The sequence below is a fragment of the Phalaenopsis equestris genome, unplaced genomic scaffold, assembly GCF_001263595.1.
Source record: "Phalaenopsis equestris unplaced genomic scaffold, ASM126359v1 Scaffold000002, whole genome shotgun sequence".
NCBI lineage: Eukaryota > Viridiplantae > Streptophyta > Magnoliopsida > Asparagales > Orchidaceae > Phalaenopsis > Phalaenopsis equestris.
In genome coordinates, this window is record NW_018164444.1 from 37,643,246 (window position 1) to 37,658,750 (window position 15,505).

The following is a 15,505-nucleotide window of genomic DNA, read 5'->3' on the forward strand; positions in this document are numbered from 1 at the left end:
CTGTACTTTCATTTAGACCATGGGAAATCTCGTTAGCAATCGTAGGTTACCTCCTCCGAGGGATTCCCGATCATCCGATAGAGATGTCTTAATTTAGTTGCAATTGTTGTTTTGTGATGTTTGTGATTAAATTTTGAGTTGTCTTATATTTTGAATGTTGTGACGGTGAATTTTATCCTGGTTGATTTTAATTTAGTTTTGCTTTTGCAGCTATCCTAGTAGTTTTGGTTTTCATGCAGGGTGAAATCATTGTTTAACATGCAAGCTCAAGACCAGAATTATAGAAAGGTAAATCCATTAATTTAAAAGCGTACCTGTCGATTCTTCTCATTCCACCACCTGAAAGGTCAGTACTTGCAAGACATGTATAGTACTTGCAAGACATGGTACTTGCAAGACATGTATATAATTTTGCAAGGAGTTTAAATTGCAGGAGTAGATAAAATTTTAGCTACAAAACCTCAAGTTATGAATTTATTGAATCTTAGACGATCCTAGTGGATGATTTTAGAACAAAATATGACAAGTCCAATTTGCCCTTCAGAATGTCGAATAGATTTCAAAGTGTCCGAGGCATGCCCCTGGGTCATTTTGAATATCTCTTGAAATATTCCGAGTTCATTTTTGGACTAATCATATTGTTTCATTAATCATCTGAGGTTGAAGTGTGACTACCCTGTTGCTCAGTGAAACCTGCCAATTTAATTATCTCGAGGATACGATACCCAATTAATCCAATGATGTTTCATTTAAAAGTTATGTGAGTGGGCACCCTAAGGCAAGTGTGGGTTATTTAAGATTGTGGTGCCCATAATTAAGGTCAGGCTTGTAGTGTTTAAAGATGTTAACCACCAATCATATTATCTTCTAAATCTGATTAATTGAGTTTAGACATTGAGCCTAGGTCACTACCAAGTCTTTAATAATCCGCTTATCATAATAGGTGAGGTGAAATGATAATTATCAAAATTTTAATTTAAGTGATATGTATTCTTATCAAATAGTCAAATCATTCTTAACTTTAGGCTTAAGAAAAATAAATTATCATCTTTCCGACTTAAGCCCATTACTTAAGAATCGTTTGATCTTAGTTGACTTCCAAGACATGAAGGTTAGAAAAATTATGATTTTGTTGATGTTTTGCAAGGGTGGTGAGTGAGTTTCTACTTTTTAATCCCATTGTATTTCAATCATCCAAACATATTTATTAAGATCAAAATTATTCATTTTCCCTTGGCTAATCCTAAATTTTGCTTAAGGAACAAAAGTATAAAATTACCACTTTGCCTTTGGGGCACTTCACTTCATAACTCATTAAATATAACCCAAATGACTTTGAAGGTTTAAAGTGTCATATCCATGAGGTAATTATAATGTTAGAGGAGAATATGTAGACTTCTCAAAATTTAATTTAAATTAAATATTTATTTAAACCCAGAAAATAGGATTCCTTAGAAATTGTTTTATTTGACTTTTCCAAAATAAAGTTTTTATTTATGAGAAAATTATTAGAGGTTTCCCTAGGTCAAAGAAATAATTAGACAAAATTTCATGATTTTTTTTTAATTAATTTATTACAATTATTTTAGTGGGAAAATGAAGAAAATCAACTTTTAAGCCTTTAAAATTTATTTTTAACTTATGAAAAATTAGGAAAAATATTTTAATGAGTCCCAAGTGATCAAAGAAAAATTAGGCACATTTTGAAATATTTTGATATTTTTGGGATTTTTTAATTATTTTTAATTATTTTAAAATTCAAAATAAAGCTAAAAAATTAAGTATTTTATAAAAAAATAATTTTTATTTTTCCCAAGTGCCTCTGATCACAAGGAACTCAAAAACCACTTTTCATAATTTCCTCAAGTGTATTTAATTTAATATAATTATTTTTGTACAAAAATACAAGGTTCCTCAGATGGTGTGGGGTGTGGGTTCCTTTTCTAGTTTTCTAGGAATAGTCATCGGGAAAACCCTATTGCTAGACCCTAGGCTACTAAAGAGTGAAAACTAAACCTCAACCAAAAGTGAGGTCAACAATCTTTATTCTATATAGTACGAGACGGAGGCCTCATAGTTTGGGTAATATGCATAATCATTATCACCTTTTATTAGGGGTGGATGTAATGCCTCAATATCCTTAGGTTGTCTCCCCCTATAAAATGGAGTTAGTAATTATACCAAAATTTTTTTCTTAGGGATCCATTCAAAAAGGATGCGCCATCCCTCCTCCCATATCATTTGAGCCACTTGGTCCTCAAATTCGGCTAGATGTTATGTTATAAACTCTTTGGCTTTATCCATGTTTATACAAGCTTCTTTGTAATATTATTAACATCTTAGAATGACACTCTTCTAATTTTTCATATGCCTATAATTATAACGCCTGAAAAAGTGTTGGATCAAAATTTGTTATGTAAACATACCGTGAAGATAAAAACACCAGGGGGATAAAAGAAAGAGAGAAGGTGAACCATAGATAATAAAAAATTATGAAGAGAAATAAGGCCCCTTTTCTCTCTCTGCAATAGAATCCAAAATTTTAATCTTGGTATTAATGGAATTAAATGAATTTCCTTTAATCCCACAACCAATTAAGCCACCATACTCATGTTTTAAAAAGAACAGATCTTTTAAGTCATGCATCACAACTCTAATTCCAAGGATCTCTTCTATAAGTCTGCTAATATTTAGCATAAGCCAGTTGAGGCCACTATCTGTAAGAACAAATAGGTGAAATAGAGAGTCAAATGAGCCTAAATTTCTGAAGAAGAGAACAACCTAACATTTCTTTATAAGCAGATTGAAGTCAAAGTTAGAAAAAATCATATTGGAGAGCAATCCTTTAATAATACTATTCTTCATTTTGTTAGGCTATTTCTAGTAGTCTTGTTGGTTACTTCTCCTTCATTTTAATTAGTTCTAAAAAATTTTAAAAATTTATATTTATTCCTATTGGATCTATGCTTAACAATTTTGATTGTAATTATCTTAGCACAGATTTATATGATGATGTTAAATCTACTTTCTTTAGCATTGGCTCAAATAAAGCTTTTAACTGATAGTCTTACTTCTAAATTATTCAAGTATTATTGAGACATCTTCGATTTACTTTTTATTTAGCTAATTAAATCCTCTTGCTATAATACTAAATAACCACAAAAATTTTAAATTATTATTATTAATCTTATTCCTAAGAGTAATCGTCCTAAATTGAATGGTGATTATTGACTTGTATCTCTTTGTAATACAATCCATGAATATGTTGATAACCTTATTTATGGAAGATTAAATCATATTCTTCTAACTATTATACATTTTTATTAGGCTAAAATTAATTCTAATAGGGATATTGTAAACAATAGTTTTATCAGTAGCGTTCTCCATGTTTTTAATTCTTTTAGTGACTACCAATGTTTCTTATTTTAAGATTCAGTTTAAGAAATTTTTTGACACTCTTAGCATGAATTTTCTTTTCAATAGAATGAATTCCCTTAGCTTCCCTCCCATATTTATTGACTAGGTTAAATGTTTCAATACTAATGCTCACTTTTCAATCATCATTAATACTAACCTAAAAATTTTCTCTCATACATTCTATAGTCTAACGTATTATTGCCCCCACTCACCATACCTCTTCAATATTGTTATGAATTCCTTCTTTAGGCATCTTGATGAGCAATGTCAATATCAACATGTATAGACTAAAAATCAAAGCCACTCCTATATTATATATGATAATAATTTGTTCAATTTTGTTAAGGCTAACAATTGTGACATCATTTATTTCTCACCAACCTCAATGCTAATTACTTTAAATAAAAAATCTAATCCTCTGTAGATCTTAAATCAACCATTTCTATTCAGTTTCAACATAAGCCTCTTCCTAAGCCTTACGTTGGCATCACTGTTAATTCTACCATATAATACTATTAACTCAGTTTCAACATGAATAGCTGCTTTTTTTTATTGTTACAATTGCCATTTTCGGCTAATTTGATTATGGCCGAGCCATAATGAAGTCCATTTACTATTTAATGTTGGGACTACACCATATATCGTTTCAATTTCAGTAGCCCGAAATGGGATTATGGAGCTTTTCGTTCATCTTTTTTGATCTGTTTGGTTTTAGGGGTATAAGCAGCGACAGAAATTAGATATACGCATTGATTAACCCAACGCATAAATTTTTTAGCTAAAAAATTATTATTTTCTCTTTGGTTTCCCCCATCCTTATTTGCCGTCTAATCCCACTTTATTTTTTTGTTATTTCTTCATATGTTTCCTTAACTACTTTTACATTAATCTTTCTTTTGTCAATTAATAATAGTTGGGAGCTTTATTTTCTTTTGTTTCCTTAGATATTTCAGATTTTCTTTCAGTGATCATGTAATGTGTATAAAAAGTTAGTTCTCTTTTTTTTTTTCACTGATAAGTAATTAAATAAAATAATTGAAGGGAGTCAAAGTAACAATAAAAAGATATCAGAATTAGGGGTGTAAATGAACCGAACACGAACGAATGGAGCTTGTATTTGTGTTCGATTCGTTTGAAATTTAGTTTGTTTGAAATTAGCTCGTGTTTGAAATTGTTCGCAAAGTCACTGTTTGTGTTCGTTTCCTAACGAACGAGCCGAACACGAGCTGTTCGCGAACGACAAGCCTGTTTGACATCCCTAATATTAATATATAAAAATAATATATTATATTAATTATACATCTTATATTATATAAATATTTAATATTTATATTAGTATATTATTAATGTAATATATTAATATTATTAATTTATTATATATTATAATTTATAAAATTTAATTTTTTAAAATATCATAAATTTTTTATATATAATTATTTTAAGTTATTTTATATTTCGAACAATAACGATTCAAACACGAGCGAACATATCACTGTTCGTATTTGGTTCGTTTAACTAACCGAACAAAAAAAAAAATTATTTACGTTCATCTCATTTACTTAGTGAATTCATGACCAACCGAACACTAACTATCTGCGAAGAACGAACTTTTTTTTACAGCCCTAACCACATTTATCTTAAAAAAAATGGGCAAGACCGCTTTCATTAATATGAATCTAATGACATTTTTATTAAATATTAACGTGTATTGATAAATTAATAGCAATGACTGCCAAATGGTTAAAATTTTTTAAAATGTAAATTGCATTAAAACAATGTCCCAATCGCTTGACTGTCGTGACGCCATATTAGAAACCCATCTTTTGATGGGTATCTTGTCACAAACATTTTACAGACCAAAAAAGTCGTACAAAGATAATTACATTAATTTATTAATTTAAATTTTAAGTTTTTGCCACACATAAAAGCTTAAATTTTAAATTAATGAATTAATGTAATTATCTTCGTACCTAATATAACCTAATATATTAAATTAATGAAGATAATTACCAGATGACTGAATTGATATTAAAAAAACTATATTTTTAACACCACTTGACTTAAAACTTGGGGTAACCCTAATATAACCTTCATTTAAAATCTAATTGTAAAGAAAATGAGATCAAACAAATCAAAACAGAACCAACTTCAGCTAAACCTTAAAATGGAGCTAAAAATCATCTTAAATTAAAACACATACTGAAATTGTCATTTTCTCCACAGATAGCAGTAAAATGTGAAACTTCGTCATGGAAGTTGCACGATATTTATTATAATATATAGAGAGCATGCAAACAAGTTTACGATTATATAATGTAATTTTTATTGAAAGCTTTTTATGTATAGTTTTCATGCATGAATAGTGCTTCTACGTTTACAACGTTATCATATTCTCCATACACTAATTGAGTGATCAGAATTTCATTCTTTAAATTTCACGATGCTCATTATCACATATGAGAAAATTGCAAACCAGTTCAATGATGATCAGATACAATTTCAGATAAAACTTTTTGTTTCGGGTTTACATGTATATAAAATGGCCCAACATAAAAGTTTTTCATGAAAGCATTATTTTTCAAAACGGTCTACGCGAGTACTTTTAGATTGTCAAAACCTTTCAAATGAACCCCTTCATACCCACTTTTGACTTTTTTTGGGACCCATTAAGCCAACAACAAATTGGTCCATAAGTTCGATAGTAAGACAATAATCTTAATAATTTACTTAAAATGGGACCAAATCATAGTTAAAATTCAACCAAAGTGAATGCGACCTAAAAGTACTTAATATAATCAACCAAAATTAATTAAAAACTTTCATTCGAAATCCACCAAATTTCCATCCTAGGTGCTCTAACCTTGACTTAAAATATCATGATATATGGTTCATCGATCCACCTAAAATTACTTATTTTTAGTGTACATTTCATGCTCATTTTTATGCATATTTTTGTTAATGTTGCGCTTTGAAGGAATGTATTTTACATGTTTTTGATTTCAGGAATATGGAATGGAGATTTAGAGAAAATGAAGACAAAATGGAGCGAAAATAGAAGATTTTGTATGATGCCATAACAACACATTTAATGCCATCGCGCCAGGTATCGAGCTGGCTGGGAGTTATAGTGTCCCAGACTGGCGCTGTAGTGCTAGTAACCAAATTCTAGAATATCAATTGAATTTGGCCGAATTTTGAAGGGGTGCTTGAAGTGACCCTTGGTGATTTTTATTTATCTATTAATAGGGCTAAATTCTGGACGAAAAAGGATTCTTGGAGAGTTTTTTTGGGGGTGTATTGGAGAAGACTTCTTGAAGGTTTTAGTGTGTGTTTGTGTGTGTGAGAGTGAGAGTCATTATTTTGTATAACAGTTTGGAGATTGCTTCAATGAAACTTTAGGATTTGCTTGGGGAGAAGACATAAAGATAATTATCTTGTATTTGTGTTTAAGTTTTTGTTATAAGACTTGGCTTTCAGTACAAATCATGTGTTTTTATTTTATCTCCATGAATTCTGAGTAGTTCCTTCTATTTATCCTTGCATTTGGGAATTAATCTTGTGGGATGAAAATGATATAAAGATTTCTTTTTATTTTAAAATATTGTGATGGTATTTTCAGTTGTTCTTCATTGACTTTGCAAACTGATCATTTGTATTGTTAAAATATGTTGAGAAACATATGACCTGGGAGGCTATGATTTCACCAACTAATGAGTACCACATTTCAACTTGGGCAGAGCTGTTGGGATCACATGAGGGGAGTGCAAATAGAAAAGGAGATAAGTTTTGATGGGTATAGAATTGATTTTTCTAGAGTGACAGACTAGATTCTTTTATCAATTCAGTTTAGAGTTTGGATCATAAGGGTCACTAGTAGGTTCTTTAGAGAGGACATATTGGGTAATCTGAAAGTAAGAGGTCAGAATCTGCTATGCACTACAACAGAAGCTGATGAAAATTATAGGTTAACCAATATTCTTTGCTAGCACCGAGAGAGAGTAATGAACAAAAATGCTCCTACTTGGCACAATACATCATTTTATCGTTTTCATCAATCAAATCCTACATTGATTAACATCTCTTTGCAAGGGAAAAGATCTTTTAATAACATTCAAACTCATTTTTGTACTTTATTAGTCTTTTGAACTTTATTAAACTTTTAAATTTAGTTGTTACATCGTGCTGGAATTTAGTTTTAAACATTAAAAACAAATCGACATTGTTCTCCTCTCATATTTATCTGCAATTTAGAAGTTTTGCAAGTCAATATTAACAATTTCTGCTTTTCTCGTGGTATCAATGCCTAGGTTTTTAAGAAAAATCCTATATTACTTGAAACGATATGTATACTTGTGTAGTACCCATAGTATGAAAACTTATTATTTATTTTCCAAATCATTTCATTTATTCACACTAACCGCTAAATATAATTTTGGTCAACTTTTTGGCAATTTTAAGAAATATAAATTTTAACGTTATTACGAATTAGGTCAAATTTTTGGCGTCGTTCTCGTGAAAAGCAAAAGAACATTTTAACTTTGAAATAATATTTGAACTGTAGATTTATCTTTTTGAGAATTAAAAAGAAATTTTGGTACTTTTTAATTTTCAAAAATAAAAAAAAATTGAAAAAACCAAAAAATCCAAAAATTTTTTTAAAAAACTAAAAAATTAAAATCTTTAACAATATTTTATTTTGATTGTGCTATCTTACTTTCTGAATATTTATCTTTTGCATGCATAGTTCTGGATCTGAAAGTTTAGTGTCTTACAGTTTTGAATTAGAAGAAACTATAAGAAAAATCTGAAAACAAAAAGGACTTCACAACTTCAGAGAAATGACAAAAATATCGCAAAATAATATTGATATTCAAATTGCTGAAAATGAACATAATAATTTATAAAGACCTTTAAGAGATTATACAAACCCTACAACAGATGAAATTCATTTAAGTATTCAAACCCTTACTATAGCGACTAACTCATTTGAACTTAAACCTGCAATTATACAAATGGTACAAAATAATTAGTTTGGGGGAATATCATCTGAGGATCCAAATTTACATTTAGCAACTTTTCTAGTACTGTGTACTACATTTAAATATGGTGGCATATAAAATGATACCATCAGACTTAGACGTTTTCCTTTCACTTTAAGAGATAAAGCTAAGACGTGGTTAAATTTTTTATCACCTGGATCTATTAGAACTTGGGGGGATTTAGCTCAAAAATTTTTGGCTAAGTTTTTTCCACATTCGAAAAATGCTATGCTTAAAAATGATATTACATCTTTTACTCAATTTGAAGAAGATTCAATATACGAAGCTTGAGAAAGATTTAAGGGACTCCTTAGAAAGTGTCCACATCATGCTCTTCCGGACCGATTCACAATTCAAACATTTTATAATGGGTTAGTGAGATACCTTAGATCTATCATTAATGCTGCTGTTGGAGGATCAATAATGTCTAATCATTTGATGAAACTTATGCTTTAATTGAAGAGATGACTAATAGCAAATTTTAATGGCCCTCAGAGAGGTTTAATCCTAATAAAATAGCCAATATGCATGATAATAATGCTATTTCAATGGTTGCATCTCGAGTTGTTGCATTATCTAAGAAAATAGACCAAATTGGAATGAATTTTTCTTCAACACCTCATATGGTTGAAGAAAAATCATTAGAACAAATGATTGATTCTTATACTTCATTAGAAACTATATTTGTTATTAATAGACCCATTAACCCATATTCCAATTATTATAACCCAGGTTGAAAAAAACTATCCTAAATTTAACTGGAATAACAATCATAGTGGTGGAAGTCAACAATGAGGGAACAATCAAGTAAACCCCTTGGGAAACTGGAACACCTAGGGCAATTCTAATTATAGTCATAATTATCCTCCTGGATTTAGTAGTAACCTATAAGTTAAGGAGAAGAAGTTGTCTATAGAAAAAATGGTGTTACAAATGAGAAATCAATTACAAAGTAAAAGTGATGTTGTTCAAAATATTAAGAATTAGCTGGGACAAATTGCTAATGCACTTAGCAATAGGCCTCAGGGAACACTTCCTAGAATGTTGAGATCAATCCTAAAGAAAAAAAATAAAGAACAAGAACAATTTAAAGCTGTCCAACTGGGGAATGGAAAGGTATTAAATATTTAAGTTCAAAATAAGATTGAAGTTGTGAGAGAAAATGTAGAAACTAAAAAACTGGAGGAAATTATTTTTAAGGAAGTTGAATAACCTATCTCTCCAACTAAGACTAATTTAGAAAGACCACCACCTCCTTTTCCTCAAAGACTTAAATAACAAAAGTTGGATCGACAATTTTTAAGATTTTTTGAGATATTTAAGAAGCTTAAGATTAGTATTCCTTTTGCGAAAGAGTTGGAACAGATGCCAAGTTATGCCAAATTTCTGAAATAAGTTTTAAATAAAAAACGGAAGTTTGAAGGTTATGAGACTGTTGCACTTAGTGAAGAATGTAGTGTAATAATTAAAAAGAAACTTTGCCAAAAATATAAAGATCCTGGTAGTTTCACCATCCCATGTGTAATTGGAGAAAAATTAATTGAAAAGCTTCATGTGATATAAGAGTAAGCATTAATCTAATGTTATTATATATATTTAGAAGGTTATGTTTAAGAGAGATATCTTCCACCACTGCAATGCTACAGTTAGCTGATTGATCGATTACTTATTTTAAGAGGGTTATAGAAGATGTGTTGGTTAAAGTGGATAAATTTTTCTTCCCTATTGATTTCATTATATTAGATATGAAAGAAGATAAATAAATTCCTATCATTTTGGGAAGACCTTTCCTTGCTACTGTACATGCTATGATTGATATGCAAAAAGAAGAACTAATCATGAGAGTTAATGACTAGGAAGTTACATTTAATGTGTTTAAACCAATAAAGTATCCTGATAAAGAGAAAGATAGTAAATTTTATAGAATGAAAATTATTGATTATAATATTGCTAAGCCTTACCAAGAAAGATGCGACGTCATATCAAATAAAAATATGAAGTCATATCAGATAAAAAAGAACTAGAAAGAGAAACTGAAAGTGATTTTGAGGATAAATCAAATGAGATAACCACTAAGGATTCAAATTATGTTCAGAAAAACTTTGAAATTTTAGATACAGCTGAGAATAGTAAACCTCTGATTTTTTTATTCAAAAACCTCCTAAACTTGAGATGAAAGGTCTCTCTACTCGTTTAAAGCATGCATTTTTGGGGAACTCATCTACATTCCAAGTTTTTATATCCTCTGATTTGACTGCAGAACAAGAAGAAAAATTATTGGAGATATTAAAAAATCATAAGAAAGCCTTTGGATGGACATTAACTGATATTAAAGAAATAAGCCCTTCAATTTGTATGCACAGAATTTTAATGGAAGATAATCATAAGCATAGGCTTATCCTCAAAGAAGATTGAATCCTATAACGAAGGAAGTTGTTAAGAAAGAAATTTTAAAGTGATTGGATGCAGGAATTATTTATCCTATTTCAGACAGTTCATGGGTTAGTCCATTCATTACGTTCCTGAGAAATGTGGAGTGACTGTAGTTGTAAATGAAAAGAATGAATTAATTCCAACAAGATAAGTCACTGGATGACGAATCTGTATCGATTATAGAAAATTAAATACCACCACTAGGAAAGATCACTTTCCTTTACCTTTTATAGATCTAATGTTGGATAGACTCGTTGGGCATCATTATTTTTGCTTTTTGGATGGATATTCTGAAAACCAACAAATACCCTAAGCTCTTGAGGTTCAAGAGAAGACAACATTTACTAGTCCATATGGATCTTTTATATTTAGGAGGATGTCATTTGGATTATGTAATGCACTTGCAACTTTTCAAATATGTATGTTGTCAATTTTTTATGATTTAATTGAGAAAGGAAATAATTTTTTTATGGATGATTTCTCAGTTTTTGGAACCTCTTTCAATTTATGTTTAAATTATTTAACAAGAGCTCTAAGAAGTTGTGAAGAAACAAACTTTGTTGTCAATTGGGGAAAATGACAATTTATGGTTGAAGAAGGAATTGTGTTAGGACATAAGATTTCTGAGAAAGTCATAAAAGTATATCCAACAAAAATTCAAGTTATTGTTGAACTACCACCTACTATTAATGTAAGAAGGGTAAGAAGTTTTCTAGGACACTGGTTTCTGTAGACATTATATTAAAGACTTTTCAAAAATTTCCAAGCCGTTATGTCATCTTTTGGAAAAAAAAGACATTAACTTTGATTTTAATAATGAATGTTTGAGTTCCCTTGATTTATTACAAGAGAAATGAATCCTTGCACCTATTATTCTTTCACCTGATTGGAAAAAAACCTTTTGAATTAATGTGTGATGCTAGTGATTATATTATAAGGGTTGTTTTGGGGCAAGGATATGAAATTTTTTTTAAAGTAATATACTATGCTAGTAAAACCCTTAATGAAGCTCAAATTCATCACACTACTACTGAAAAGGAATTATTAGTTGTAGTATATGACTTTGATAAATTCTTACCTTATCTTATTGGAAGTAAATGTATCATGCATACTGATCATTCTGCTATAAAATATTTAATAATGAAGAAGGATGTAAAACCATAATTAATTAAGTTGGTCCTTCTGATGCAAGAATTTAACTTTCAAGTTTTGAATAAGAAGGGTATTGATAATCAGATAGTTGATCATTTGTCAAGGCTTGAACAGGAAAATGATGCTAACTTTATTAGAGAATTTAATGAAAATTTTCTTGATGAACAACTATATGCAATTAATGAATGGTGAATTCCTTGATATGTTGATATAGTTAACTACTTAGTTAGTAATATTTTTACACTACGGATTAGATATCCATTAAATTTAAAAGTTCATTCATGATGTAAATTTTTTTTGGGATGACCGTTATTTATATAAACAATAAAAGGACTTAGTTATTAGATTATGTGTCCTCATAGAAGAAACCAAAGAAATTATGCAAAAATGTCATAAATCAGATTCTATGGGATATTTTGGGGTTGGAAAAACTTTATTTAAGCTTTTACAATCTAAATTTTAATGACCTACATTATTTAGAGATGTTAATACCTATATAAAATCATGTGATTGATGTCAAAGAGTAGGCAATATTTCTAGAAAAAATGAAATGCCTCTAAATTTTACTTTCAAAGTTGAAATTTTTTATGTTTGAGGTTTAGATTTTATGGTATCATTTATACCATATTTTGGAAAAATTTATATTTTGATAGATGCAGATTAATTTTCTAAATGGATTGAAGCACTGTGAGGTTAAGAGTGTTGCAAAATTTTTAAGGAAAAACATTTTTACAAGATTTGGAATGCCTAAAGTAATCATTACAGATGGGGGGAGTCACTTTAAGAACAGAATAGTTGAAACATTAACTAAAAGTATGGGATTAAACATAGAATTGCCACAACTTACCACCCTCAAACTAATGGTTTAGCAAAAGTATCTAATCATGAAATTTTAAAAAATATTAGAAAAAACTATAAATTCTAATAGGACATATTGGTCTGCTAGACTTGATAGTGCATTATGAGCTTATAAACCTGCTCATAAAACTCTTATAGCAATGTCACAATATAGGCTCATATATGGGAAAGCTTGTAATTTTCTTGTTGAATTGGAGCATAAAGCTTATTGGACCATTAAAGACTTTAATTATAATTTGGAATATGCTGGTGAGAAAAAATTATTTCAATTAAATGAGCATGAAGAGGTAAGAAATGAATTTTATGAGAATGCCAGAATTTATAAAGAGAAAATGAAAATGAGGCATGATGAGAGGATTTTCAAAAAATATTTTGAGTATGGATGAGAAGTTTAATTATACAATACAATATTGAAATTATTTTTAGGAAAGCTTAAGTCCACGTGTTCAGGGTCATTTATTGTGGCAAGAGTTTATTCATATGATGTTGTTGATATTGAAGATCCTAAAATTAGGAGAATAGTTAAGTTTTTGTGACACAGACAAAAAGCTTATATAAGTGGAAAGTCCTACATTTGACGAGATCCTAATATTTGGTCAACCAGAGTAAGAACCTTGGACATGTTTAGCTGGCAATGTTAAACCAAATGCTTTGTGGGAGGCAACCCATAGTTATCGATGTGGTTTAATTTATTTAGTGAATGTTGTTATGATTAGTTTATGAAGTGATATTGAGTCTTGCATGATTAAGATGGAAAAAAAACATTACTTTATTGATGAAAATGAGGAGGGAATGAAAGAATTTTGACATCTAAAAAGGTTAGTTTGGCGCTATAGTTCGAATAACTCCCCTAAACAACAAAAAAATTGATTTTATGCTTTCTTCTTCTATCTTCTTTTTAATAAAACTTCCTAAAATAGAAATGAAGGCATCCCTTCATAGTTCTAAGCATTCTATAGAGCATACTTAGAGAGTAATGGAGAGTAGTAACAATGGAAGGTTTGAAGATAAGAAGTTAATGCATAAAGATGATCATACCCACTTCAATGGATTTCTTGCATTAAGTTTAGAATGGATTACAGATAAACTTGGAAAGATTGAAGAGGAGTTATCTCATCTCCACAACAAGTTAAGTAACATGTACCACCAGTACGAGCACTTGGAGTGGTAGTTGAAACTCCAACTCAACCACATGCATGTTTCCAAGATTATAAAGTAAGTATGTATAGCAACAACAAATGGATTGATGATAAGATTGCTCAAGATTTCCCTCATTCTCCATCCTATTATCTCTTTAATCGTACTTATTTGGAGGGTGAAAAGGAGGGTGACACTATTATTCACAACTACTCCTAGATGGATTCTTATATAAATAAATTTGTTAGTATTGAGTGTTTATGTGTGGTGTGTTGGCTTTGTTTTTATTGTGGCTCTAGCACTAATTAAATGTTTGTATTGACATCTATTTATGTTTTTGTTGTGTTGCTTGTACTGAACTTATTATAAGAAAAGAAAACAAGTTGTGTTATGTTGTTAAAAGTTGGATTTATGTGTTTCAAGTGTTTGAATTGAAGTTGCACACTTGAATTTTGGAATGACAACGAACTAAATAACTTTCAAAATGGTTATTAAAATGGAAATATTAGAGTATGAAATTCTTATTTTTGGATTGCTCTTTTGAAATATGCAAAAATTTTAAAAATCTAATAATGTTTGAATGGCACCATAGCACCACTACTGGGCGCTATAGTGCCACTCATCAAGTAAAGCATGGCGCCATAGCGCCAAAACATAGCGTTATTGTGCTGAAACAACTTGAAACTCGTTTTTTATGCCAAACCACTAGTTTTTGCCACCTTTTCACCTTGTTTCATCTTCTTCCTACCCTATTTCACAACTTACTCCCCTAGGGCTTGAATTTATGCTTGATTGGCTTGGAGTTAGGACTTCAAACTCTAGATTTAATCTTCTTTAGGTAGGAACTTCATCTTAGATTTAAAAATGTTTGATTTCATCTTAGATTTCTTCCACATTGTGGATAGGCTGAAAATCCTGAAATTTGATGAAAATAGTGAGAAATCCTAAGTTAAATGATTATTTGGCTTAGAATGTGTTTGTAGGATCCTTATGAAGTTGCATTTGAAATTTATTGGAATTTTTATTAAAAATTTTTAGATTTTTCATGGCTCCTAAAATGAAGATGGGTAGAGGACAACCTAGTCTTGATAACAATAAATTCTTTAGTTCAAAAGCTTAGGACAGATACAAAGATCTGTAATCTAAGAAATTGATTGTAGAATAAAGTTTTCTTTATCTTGGGGGAATTATTGAATATTTGATTGCTAAGTGATAGTGGAAGAGCTTCTGCTATTTCATTGTCATTGCCGTGATGTTTGTGGTTTTTGAATTTTATGCCAACCAAAAACTTGATCCCGAAAATTATAGTTGTGTAAAATTAATGAAGATGACTCCGCTTTGCAGCAATGCCAAAAACTTGGCTATTTATTTATTAATAAGAAATTGAAACAATTTATGTTCAATTTATGTTGGGATTCGGGATTCTATGCAAGTATACATATGGTTATCAAGTAATACAAGACTTTCTG